This window comes from Lepisosteus oculatus, chromosome 14, assembly GCF_040954835.1.
Source record: "Lepisosteus oculatus isolate fLepOcu1 chromosome 14, fLepOcu1.hap2, whole genome shotgun sequence".
Lineage (NCBI taxonomy): Eukaryota > Metazoa > Chordata > Actinopteri > Semionotiformes > Lepisosteidae > Lepisosteus > Lepisosteus oculatus.
Window position 1 is genome coordinate 3399975 of NC_090709.1, and position 11742 is coordinate 3411716.

The 11742-nt window shown below is 48.7% G+C and overlaps 1 pseudogene; it reads left to right on the forward strand.

Moving 5' to 3' along the window:
* The first annotated feature begins 8927 nt into the window (after nucleotides 1-8927).
* On the forward strand, nucleotides 8928-9074 carry LOC138243693 (U1 spliceosomal RNA; annotated as a pseudogene).
* Nucleotides 9075-11742: the final 2668 nt, after the last annotated feature.

The following is an 11742-nucleotide window of genomic DNA, read 5'->3' on the forward strand; positions in this document are numbered from 1 at the left end:
AAGTTTTCGGTACTCCATCGTGCTCTCTCGTCTAAGAAGATATCTCTCATCTACCTGTGTACAGGCCAGCTGAGGGTCCACAGCTGATAGTAATTTAAGTAAGTAGCTGTGTTAGCATGCATGGGCTGTAAAGGAACGAGTAAAGGTTTATTCCATGCTGAACAATGTTTCGGGCAGTGGAGCCTTCTTTGGGTGTGGTACAGAGTAAACCTTTACTTGTTTCATTAATGTTAATTTAGACCTGATCTCCAGCAAATACCTAAGAGCACCTAAACTCAAGAGTTTCTTTCAGTAGCTAAAGACACAGGCTACACTGTTCCAGGTAAAGCTCAAACTCACAACCTCAGCATAACTCCACTGGGCGCTGTTGTATAAGCACCACGCACTGACTGATTGAGCCACTGCAGCTGCATGATTTTTTTTCCATGCACAGACTGACGTTGCACAAACACAGGGTGAAACAGGGTTTTGGCATGTTTTCCGTCACTGCGTGGGGAAAAGGGACAGTAAAATAGCAAGGAAAATACAAGGGTAGAAAATGAAAAAAACTTTGCTCACTGCAAAGTAGGGAGGAGAACCCAGGTTTCGGCATTTTGTTTCATCGCGCCCTTTGTTCCTCTCTACAGCGTCCCTTGCCTAAAGTGACGCTTCCCTTTCTCAGCCCAAAACGCAAGCGAGACACAAGTAGAAGTACCTCCAGGTTTCTGTAGTGTTGTGGTTATCACATTTGCCTAACACGCGAAAGGTCCCCGGCCCGAGACCGGGCGGAAACAGCCTCTTTTCACACGCTCCCGTACTTCACAGAGGTCTTGAGCCACCGGTCATCTGTTGCCAATGTATTTCCAGTGCCTTCATGCACTCTTGTACCAAACGTACATTCCTTCTGTACGCGGAGCCAATCATTTGCAATTGGGCTGTGCCGACAGACCAGGACGAGCTCTGTCGGCTGAAAAGCAGCGCAGCACCTGCAAGAACAACAGAAAGATTAGCATCCAGCGGGGACCTCTTAGTGAGCCCAAGATCTCATCAAAAATCGGCTCCAGCAACAGGGCTGGGCGCATTGTTCCCTACTCCGACCACTCTCAGTGTAAATAGGTCTCTCCTGGTCTCTGCTTGAAATGCACTTTCCTGCGTTTTCTGTGATGTAACTGGCTTCCTCTGCATGGGTGAATGTGAAGAAGATCCTTAGTAAGTCATTGAAGAAAACAGAGAAGAGGTCTGAGTGGCCTCTGTCATTCATCAACGATCCAGTCAGGCAGTACTCCTTCTATTCTGCCGTGACCCAGATTCGAACCGGGGTTGTTGCGGCCACAACACAAAATACTGACCACTATACGATCACGGTAAGTTACCAAGACAGAGGCAGAGGGGTGAGAAAGTATGTGCTCTCTTCGTGTGACACTAGTCGGAAAAGTCCTGACATTGCATTTCAACTAAGCCCTAGTATACATCGACCCTTCGACACTCTGAGTGCCAACTCTCTTGTGTGTTTTCTCCACCAAGCAGGTCATGAAGGCAGCAATTACAGTTTTCTTACATGATGCACGCCACAGCATGGCTGTATGCTCCCATAGGGTCTAGCGGTTATGATTCCTGTTTTTCACCCAGGTGGCCGGGGTTCAACTCCTGTTATGGGAATGTGTCAGTTTTGCCTCCTGCTTTCCAAAAGATCAGCACCATGTACGAAGGAGCCGCATTTAAACCATTCAATCATGTGCAAAACGTACGAGAAGAGGGGGCGCATTTTTTCAACCGAGGACCTCTCGCGTGTGAGCCGAACTGATCATCGCTGCAGCTCGGAAACCTGCAGGAGGTGGGAGGGGTGACTCTGGTAGACAGTGTTGACCTTCGGCAATAGAATTTATACTCTCCAAGATGATATTTGCACTTTCTGAAAAGGAGATTTTCTCCACTTCAGTAGCCTGATTTCGTCGATTGTGTGGAGAGGGCTGTAGAATGTGGGGCCGCCTTTCCTGCTCCATCCATGACAGGCATGCTGGGCTCTGGTGTGAGAGCGCGGTCAATCAGCGCACTCCAACAAAGATACTGGAAGCTTTGGCGTAGCTCAGTGCTGGGCCACTGGGCACGAGTTCCCATCGTTCCCTTTCTCAGCCCGAAACGCAAGCAAGACACCAGCAGCAGCCCCTGCAGGTTTCCGTAGTGTAGCAGTTATCACGTTAGCTGTGTGACTCTGTTGGTGAAGCTCTTCTGTGCCTAGACCTGTAGGAGGAGCTTCTCCCAGACAGCCCTGTCAGTCTTACAGTGCCCATCCTCTCCCTGAGACACTGACACAAGGAGGGTTGGGACCGCGGTTTACCGCCTCCCCCGAAGGACGGAGCCTGATTGCGCAGTAGAGTGTCGCCATCAGGATGCTGGGGCATAAGAAAGCCACACGGACCGCAGGGTGAGTGCTCCGTACTGGTCCCAGTAACACCTCTTGCAGGAGCAGCAGCAATCTGAGGTTTTCAGGGGGGGAATCTCCCATCTGGGTGCCCAGTCGTGGGTGAGCCCAGTCGAGAGTCGCAGGGTGAGATCTAGTCACCGGGGAGAAACGATACAAGTGAAGGATTACTCGGCTCCCAGCACTTGAAAAGACCGACAAATGACTCGTTCCCGCCGGAGCTGAAAGTACCTGCATGTGTCGTGTCGTCTTCTTCCCCCACCCCGCTGTGTTTGCTGTATTGTCTTTGAAGCTGGCCCCCGAGACGAGACGGGCTGTTCCTGTGCCCCAATTAACACTTTACAGGTGCCATTCCCCGGCATTGTGGCCATTGTCGGTGGAATGCCCAGCGCCAGACATTCAAGGAGGGGGCTGTGCGAGGTGAGGTGAGGTGCGACACGCTGGAGCCCCGACGCTGCTAATGCGGAGCACTTGTTAAACTGGCATTGAAAGGACGCGTGGGCACGGAGTGAGCCTTCCCTGCGGCGGAGCGTGGAAACTTTCTTCCTGCTCTGCAGGAGTTGTGTGCGCTGCAGCGGTGCCGAGAGAACAGCACAGAAGGCAGCAGGCTCTGGAGAGCGGGTAAGAGACGGAGCCTTTTGGGCAAGCTAGCAGGCCCGTTTTTTGGAAATTGCTGAAAAGGCTCTGGTGTTTGTTCGGTGTGTGGCAGGCGCACGACGCGAGCTTGCGTAGCGATCTGCCGGTCTGGTGTTATGCAAATGAGGCCGAATTGCATCCCGGGACATGCTGCGAATGCACAATGGCGACTGCAGATGTGTAGGAAACGGCGCGCTCGTTTTCTCGTTTTGCCCACCCTTTTGAGTGTTAGTGTGGCGTGTGAGTGTGCGAAAGAGTGGGCCCAGCAGGAGGCAGTGGTGTGCGGGGCGAGGAGCTGGCCTAGGCTGCGTATTTGCTGGAGGGCCGCTTGCAGGGGCTTGTACAATTCATACTTACCTGGCAGGGGAGATACCTTGATCAGCCTGTAGGTGGAGTAGTTGGATTGTTTTCTTGTTTTGTGGAAGCAGTGTTTGTTTTGCAGTTTACGAAATGGCAACTTTTGGATCCTGCAAGAATGATGTTCATTTTGAGCTTTTGGATGATCTCTTCATGGATCGTATGCAGTTCAGCAGAAAAGTGTTGCAGAAGGAACTTGGCTTTGAACCTCGGCACTTGGATTTCATCTTCGCTCTCCCAGGTCAGAAAGCATTTGAGGTTGTTTTTGCTACCTATTCTCTGTTTGAACAATGTGTGGATGTGTTTGAGGCAAAAAGAGGGAAAGTTCCTGCCCTTGAGAAGATCAACTTGCAGCCTCTGACACAGAGAGAGAGGAAAACGGTGCATGTTGTTATGTTCTCGGAACTGGCAAAGACGGAGGACATTCACACCTGGCTTAACCAATACTGCACCGTCCACCATGGAACTGAGGTTAGAGATGTTGACGGTATAAAAACAGAAGCAAGGAAATTCGAGGTTCGCTTGCTACCAGACAATGTAAATGAAGGCTGAAGGCACCTGCCCTCTACAATCCACTTTTTATGTGGGACAACCAAAGGTGTGTCGGCGCTGTGGTGCTGTGGGACACCTGGCATCGTCCTGCACTGTGAAATGCTGCGAGACCTGTGGCAAACAGGGACATTTAGCCTCTGAGTGTTCAATGCTGCCAAAGTGCAATTTATGTGGCTCGGAAGGACACGTTTTTTAGAACTGCCCTCACGCCTACGCCAATAAACTCAAAATGAGAAAGGATGAGGCAGTGCTTGTTTCAGCCAAACCGGCCCGAAAAGCCAAAGCAAACAACAAGTCAAACAAAGAACCCTTGTTGGACAAAGACTCTCAGCCTCCAGCCAGGATCAGTCCTGCTGTGGCTCCGGGGCCGGTGGAAGAGAAATCCACTACGCCCCCACAACCGCAGACTGCACCAGACAAGCACGAGGGTTTGAAAACCCCCGAGAACAGCGAGGACCCCTCCCCCACTCCTGGTCCTCAGAACGAGGGCCAGTGTGGGGCCCCCCGGTGGAGCGGGTCCAACAAGGATACCCAGGATTCAGCGGAGCTGCTTTTCTCAGACTCTGCAAGTGCTACAGATGCCCTCCTCTCCTCCATCCAGTCCATCACGGAGGATCTGCAGCAGCTGGTGGGTGAGGGGGAAGAGGAGACTGGTGCATCAGCTGCACCCCTTTCCCCTCAGTGCTCCCAGGAGCTGGACTTGAGGAAAAGGAAAAATTACTCTGTTTTATCCCCGAGCGAGGAGGAAGGAGATGGGGACAGCTGGAACCCCTCCACCCCTCCCTCTACCCCCTTCCTTGAAATGGACTCCGTGAATGCTTTTACTGCTGCCACCCTGATGAAGGCTCATTCAGAGGATGGCTGGCAGGAAATTGGTAAGAAGAAAAAGAAAAAGAAGAAGGTAACAGGTGAGACCGAAGAGAAATGTGTTTTGTAAAGACTGGTTCCACTTTCTTATGTAATATGGCTCTAAACATAATTTCTCTTAACACCAGAGGTATCAATGACAGAGTTAAATGCCAGTCTGTCTTTGATTACCTCCAGCAGAGAGAGGGAGATGTGTTGATGTTGCAGGAGTGTGCTTTAGCCTATCAAGAGAGGTATAAAAGCTTTGAAGATAGGTGGGATAAAGGGCCTTCTGTTTGGTCAGGGGACAATAACAACAGAGCCTCTGGCGTGGCCATTCTTTTCAAAGGATGGGCTTTCAAATTGAAAAGTATTCAGAGGGTTATAGATGGCAGGTTGCTGTGTGTGGATGTGGAATGGGGGACCGTTAACCTGCGGCTAATCAATGTGTATTGTCCTACTGACGTGGGAGGAAGGGTGGAGCTACTCAAGGCACTCTCCCCCCTATTGTTATGTAGCACAGACGTGATAGTGGGAGGGGATTTAAATTGTATCTTAGGCAGTCTAGCTCTCCGATAAAATTGGATTCCAGCTCACTGGCCCTGCAAAACTTAGTTCAAGACTTTAAACTCTCAGACACATATAGATGTATATATCCCACAACAGCAGGATATACATGGTCAGCTCCAGAATTTACTATTGCTTTGTCTCAGAGAGAGTGAAAGTTGTTGGGGTCACTCTTCAGCCTGTCTTCTTCTCAGATCATCAGGCTTTAGGGTGTAGAGTGGAACTCCAGGGCGGGACTGTCACGACCGCCAGGCAGTCAAGATCAAATCGTAAGCAAGCTAATCAGCCCCAGCAGCGGGTGATTATTAACAAACGCCGCCGCACGAGTTAAACCACCTGCGCACACTCACGGTGCGGTGCGCACTGCTATTTATACCCTCTTCACCTGTTTCCCACTGCTCAGTATTGAGTCTACTCCTTGAGAGCTCTACCTGGCGTTTTTCCCCATACCACGTTTATTCAGGATTTTGGATTCCCCTTCTGCCTTTTCGACTTTGCACCTCGCCTCTCGCCTCGGACTGTCTGCTACCGGAGAACTTCCTGGATTACGACTTGCCTTTCGCCTTTTGACTACGACCTTGCCTCTCGTTTTGGTTTGTTCGCCTGCCTCATCCATCACCCGTGCCTGCGTCTGCACAGGATCCGTGTATCTTCCTACCAGGGATTCCTAACAGGGACTGTCTTTGGCCCAGGCCTCTGGAAACTCAACACAAAGCTGCTAGAGAACGAGGGGGTAGTATCCCGCTACAAGGAGAAACTATCACAGTGGCTGTCCTTGCAGTGTCTGTACGGGTCAGTAGGAGAGTGCTGGGAGAAGGTGAAGGTGAGGACAAAGGCCTTTTTCATGGCTGAGGGAAGGAAGGCTGCTGCCAGACGGAGAGGAGTGCTAGCCAGGAAACAGAGGCAGCTGCAGCGTCTCTACACGATGCTGCACAGTGGCTTCGATGTGCTCGAGGATATCACCCTTTTAAAAAAGGACATCCGGAGCATAGCCGAAGAAAGTAGTCGAGGAGTGCTGTTAAGAAGCAGAGTGCAGTTCTTGGAAGAAAATGAGAAGTGTACTCGCTTCTTTTTCAGGAAAGTGGTAGGCTCCAAGTCTGTCATGGAAAGTGTAGTTGATGAGGAGGGACGAGAGAGAACAGAGCCGAGTGCTATCCTCTCCTGCACCGAGGCCTTCTACTCAAGACTGTACAGCTCTACAGAGGTAAAGGATGAAGAAATTCATTTTTTTACCTCAAAGCTAGAAAACGTTTTGAGTGAAGAAGATAGGGAAGTACTTGAGAGGGATTTGACAGTAGAAGAGCTGAGACAGGCTATGGAGAGCTTACAGAAGGGGAAAACTCCGGGTGCTGACGGGTTCCCTAAAGAATTTTATTGCACCTTTTGGGATCTGCTTCAGGATCCGCTACTGCTCCTATTCGAGGAAAGCTATAAGACGGAATTGCTGCCTGACTCCTTAAGAGAAGGCACTATCTCTCTCTTGTTTAAGAAAGGAGCAAAGAATGACATAAAGAACTGGAGACCCCTCAGCCTGTTAGGCGTGGACACTAAGATCCTGTCCAAAGCCCTTTTCCTGCGCCTACAAAATGTAGTGGCCTCACTGGTAGGGAAAGAACAGACTTGTGGGATAGCAGGACGCCTGATGAGCGACAACCTGGCCTTGTTGAGGGATGTCTGTCTGTACTCAGAGGATCGCTCCCTCCCTTTGTGGATTTTAGGTGTAGACCTAGAAAAGGCCTTTGACCGCCTAAACCGGTAGTACTTAACATCGGTACTTGAGCACATGAAGTTTGGCCCCATCATGAGAAAGTGGATTAACCTGCTGTACACAGGTAGCAACAGCAGAGTAATGGTTAATGGCAATAGATCACGACCCTTTGAAGTCTGTTCAGGGGTGAGGCAGGGCTGCCCATTATCCCCCTTGTTATTCGTTTTGGCTATGGAGCTCTTAGCCTGTGCCTTGCACCAGGATCAGGCCATTAATGGGATACCAGTGCCTGGAAGTGGGGGAGAAGAGGTAAAGACATCTCTATACATGGATGACGTCACCCTGCTCCTCTCTGACAATGCCTCAATTAGCAGAGCTCTGCAGTGCTGTGATCGTTTCTCCTTGGCTTCCTCTGCAAAAATTAACAAATCTAAGAGTGAGATTTTTTTATCAGAACTGGAGGGAGCCAAAAGAAGGACGTGATCTCAGGCTGCAAGAGAAGAGAATTAAGGTCCTGGGGGTGTATTTTGGAGAAGAGATGGGAACAGTAAAATGGCAGAACAAATTGCCAATCTTAAACAAAAAACTGATGCAATGGAAGGACCGAGACCTCACCATGACAGGGAAGGTGCTGGTCATCAAAGCCGAGCTCTTGCCTGTCTTGAATTTTCTGGCTTCTACCTTCCCAATCCCACACCGTGTTGCGGCGGTGCTGAGGAGATTGATGTTTCAATTTCTATGGGGTGGGAAGCAGGAAAGACTCAGAAGGGAAATAATGTACAGGCCGCTACCCTCAGGGGGGAAGTCTGTCCCAGATATTGCTACAAAGCTGCTGTGCATTTTCCTGGCCTCTGTGCTGAGAGGCTTTGCAACAGCATCTGCAGCGCGTACCTGGACTTATTTTTCCAGGCTCTGGGTAGGTAGGGAGGTGTTCAGAGTGTGGGGTGTCAGACCAAAGCTGGATGTCCCACTCTCTGACACATGCCCTGCAATTTATGGGACAGTTAAAAGTTTTCTAAGATCTCACCCAATTGGCCATATCCCCCTCCGAGATGTCAGCGTCCAAAAACTGGAAGATTTCGTTGCACCCCAGAATAATAGGCAGATCTCTGTGGGCATTTTAACATCAGCCCAAACAAGGAAGGTGTGGAAACACACATCCTCTAAGTTTCTGTGCAACATTCACAGAGATTTAGCCTGGAGTGTCGTCCACCAGTGCTTACTGGTACGAACTTTCTTGTACCGTAGGGGCCTCACCCCCAGCCCTCACTGCGTTAGGGTGGGCTGCGGCGAGGAGGAGACTGTGACCCATCTCCTGTGGTCCTGCTTTTTTGCTAAGGCCTTCTGGGCACAGTTTGAAGATTGGTTGCAGGTTCTCTCGCCCCAATTTACCCTGACTGCTGCTTTCGTCATATACGGCATCTCTCCTGTCAAACTTCCTCCTGACGTGTTTGACAGGATCTGGGCCGTGGTGAACAGTGGGAAAGACGCTCTGTGGAGAGTGAGGAACATGGGGCTGTTCAAAGGCATCGAGGTCCCAGTCAAGGCAGCAGGTAGCCTGGCCCTGTTCATCACCTGAGAGAACTATTACCTCAGAGATCTGTGGAGAGAAGGGAGGGAGGAAGCAGAAAATCTGTGGGAAATAGAGAGCATAGGTCAATATCTCAAGAAACTCTAAAAAACATTATCATGTTTAAGTAAAGAATGTGATTTGCACCAGAAAAAAAGAAAATTGTTGCTATGTAACTGTTACCGTGTCAAAATGTAATGAGATGTGATCATATATACTGTTTTAAGTATGTATATTAATGTAAAGCTTTCTGATTTGTGATGTCCTGTATTTTTTTGTGAAAAGAAAATAAAGTTCTTGAAAATCGAAAATCGGTTCACCCAGAGCGAGGCTCGCCATTGCACTCCGGCAGTGCTGACCCCTGCGAATTCCCCAAATGTGGGAATCTCGACTGCATAATTTCTGGTAGTGGGGGACTGCGTTCGCGCTCTCCCCTGATGTGCTTGGTCCAATATCAGATACGGAAGAGTTACGACACCACGAGCTGCGATAGGATCCCAGTTCGAAAGGAGTCGATGCCACTGCTGGTTCCCGGTTTCTTTTAGTTAGAGGTCCGGAGAAGCATTTCAAGCTGGTTACACTACTCCTTCCGGACATTCATTCCCTTTTCAAAGTCAGTCGTTTTGCTGTTGTAATGTTGCCATAGCCAAAATGTAATGTAGTGTGCTCTCTGAAGGCACCAGTTCTGTAGGGTTTGGGCATTTACTGGGACAATTATTCATTGTAGCAGTAAATCACAAAATTGATTCTTTTGATGGCTTTAGAATCCAACCATGCGATATAACTCAAACAACGCACACACACAGGTACTACTACACGAGGAAACATTTATTAATACATAGAATATGCATATAAACCTAACAGATCTTATCACGAGGGTTATCAGAATACAAAAGATATATATTCAGTCAATTACAAAGAGTTACATATATCAAGAGGACATACGTTCAGTATATCATTCATTAAGACCATTTCGTAAATGAACTTGGTTATAAATTCTACATTAGAGACTCAAAACAAGTACATAACTCTTAGGAATTAAATTGATATCAACTGGTTGGGATAACAATTGAATTCTCGAGCTGTAATGCATTGAAGTTGAATACTCATCCAATCTCTGGGTTTCAGATCTCCTGCGGGCACAAAGAAACAGTTGCAGGCTGTTGCTGTCCAATCCGCACTCTCTGGCTCGGTGCCAGGCTGTGCTTTGCGGCTTGCAACGGTGCGCTGCTGATGTTCACTGACCAGCTAGTTAGCTGGTTTTAACTAGCAAAGTTTGTGCACAGGAGAAAAGATGACTGTGGGTCCCAGCAAGTCAGGAAGAGGACCGGTTCGTTCCTGATGAAGAGCTAGTTCTGAATAGTGATTCAGCTGTCCACAGTTCCGACCTGTTCACAAGGCCTGCTGCTGGTGCTAACCTCGGGTGGATCCTCTGGTTACTCTCTGGCAATCTCTAGACTCTTATAACAAAGGAAAGTTCTGGCACTCGGACACACTGGCCGTTCCGTGGTTGTCCGGGCTGAGTCTCAGGATGGTCAGGAGGCTCGCTGCGAGAATGCCCTACCCTTGGGAGCCTTCTGCTCCTTGGCCGTCCTGCCCTGGAATTCTCCTTTGAATTCCCGTAGAAAAGTCCACAGAATTCTCCTGAATCCCTTCTGAATCTCACAGGCTCTCTGTGTTGCCTGTTTTTACCTGGAGGAACTTCAGCTCATTGATTGGCTGAAAGTTCCATGGGCATCAGAGTCCCACGTGGGTTACTCGGCCCTACCAGTCCCTGATTGGTTGATCGAGGTGAGATATGAGTCACTTACTCCTGACACTTAGTAATGCAGTCCAGATGTCCATCTGGCACTCCCTAGACAGATAGGTGCCAATGGATGACCATTGATCATGATAGCCAGGCTTAGCTAAGTGCATCCCCCTTTGGGAGCTGTCCTTATCAAAGGAACTTTAAATCAGCCTGCATGAATAGTTTCTCTGTGGCTGCACCACAGAGATGAACGGAGAATTGGGGCCTCACTTGGGACGCTCAGAAACACTTAATTCTGCCTTATTATTAAGCCTCGCTGCTACAACTGTATTATTATTATAGTGACACAGGCTCACTGTATGTTCCACAGGCTGGGACAAAAAATCACACTGTATTATTATTATTGAGAGACAAATTCACTGTCTTTTCCTCAGTCTGGGACAGTTGGTCACATACTGTATTATTATTATTGAGAGACAGGCTCACTGTTCCTCATGCTGGGACAGTAGATCACACTGTATTATTATTATTACTGAGAGTCTGGCTCACTGTTTCCCAGGCTGGGACAGGAGATCACACACTGTATTATTATTATTGAGAGACAGGCTTACTCTCTATTCCCAGGCTGAGACAGGACATCACATATTGTATTATTATTATTGATTGACAGGCTCACTGTTCCCCAGGCTGGGACAGGAGATCCCACACTGTATTATTATTATTTTGAGACAGGCTCACTGTTTGTTCCTCAGGCTGGGACAGGAGATCACACAGTGTACTATTATTATTGAGAGACAGGCTCACTGTCTGTTCCCCAGGCTTGGACAGGAGATTGCACACTGAATTATTATTATTGAGAGACAAACTCACTGTCTTTTCTTCAGTCTGGGACAGTTGGTCACATACTGTATTATTATTATTGAGAGACAGGCTCACTCTCTGTTCCTCAGGCTGGGACAGGAGATCACACACTGTATTATTATTATTTACAGATAGGCTGACTGTTCCTCAGACTGGGACAGGAGATCACACTCTGTATTACTATTATTGACAGATAGGCTCACTGTGTCTTCGCTTGGGCTTGAGCAGGAGATCACACACTGGATTATTATTATTGAGAGACAGGCTCACTGTCTGTTCCTCAGGCTGGGACAGGAGATCACACTGTATTATTATTATTGAGAGACAGTCCCACTGTCTGTTCCTCAGGCTGGAGCAGGAGATCACACACGGTATTATTATTACTGAGAGACAGGCTCACTGTCTGTTCCTAAGAGTTGGACATGAGATCCCACACTGAATTATTATTATAGAGAGACAGGCTCACTGTATGTTCCCCAGGCCTGGTCAGGAGA